Source organism: Anas platyrhynchos, chromosome 19 (assembly GCF_047663525.1).
Source record: "Anas platyrhynchos isolate ZD024472 breed Pekin duck chromosome 19, IASCAAS_PekinDuck_T2T, whole genome shotgun sequence".
NCBI classification, from domain to species: Eukaryota; Metazoa; Chordata; class Aves; order Anseriformes; family Anatidae; genus Anas; species Anas platyrhynchos.
This window is the reverse complement of record NC_092605.1, coordinates 11,080,364-11,080,961: the sequence shown is the minus strand read 5'-3', so window position 1 is coordinate 11,080,961 and position 598 is coordinate 11,080,364.

Genomic DNA, 598 nt, shown 5'->3' with positions numbered 1-598 from the left:
GGTGGCCGTGACTGTATTTTGTCATGTAGCTGCGCCTGGGGACGTGGCTGAGGCCTCCAGGTGCAGCCTCCAGCGTTTGGCTCCGTGCACCCCCTTCAGGGCTGTGCCAGCGCTGCCTCCAGCAGCACCCCATGGGCACAGCTGCTCTCACAGGCCTGGGCTCGGCTCCAGCCCCGGTGCTCCTGGGACAGCCCCTGAGAGCCCCAGGCCCTCCTGCTGCTGCCCAGGCCAGCCCCACACAGGCCCCAGGGGCACTGCTCTTGCTCCCGGCTGGTACCAGCAGCCCCAGTCCCTGCCCTGTGCACCATGGGTGGAGGTGCGGAGAGGCACCCGCCCCCTTGAGGTGCAGGGACAGACCCAGACACCTTTGTTGCAGGCAGTCGCCCCCCAGCCATCCCTTAGAAAGCCCCAAAAACTACTCGCACGTGGATCTTGGGTGCTCTACACACTGCAGGGAGGCAGCTGTGACAGTCACACATGTGGACGATGGAAGGGACAGAGGCACAACCCTGCAGCGCTGAGAAGACTGCGGAGGGTGGCAAAGCCCTTCCCTGCCAGCAGGACGAGCAGCAGCAGGTACAGCTCTGGGGGAGGCACA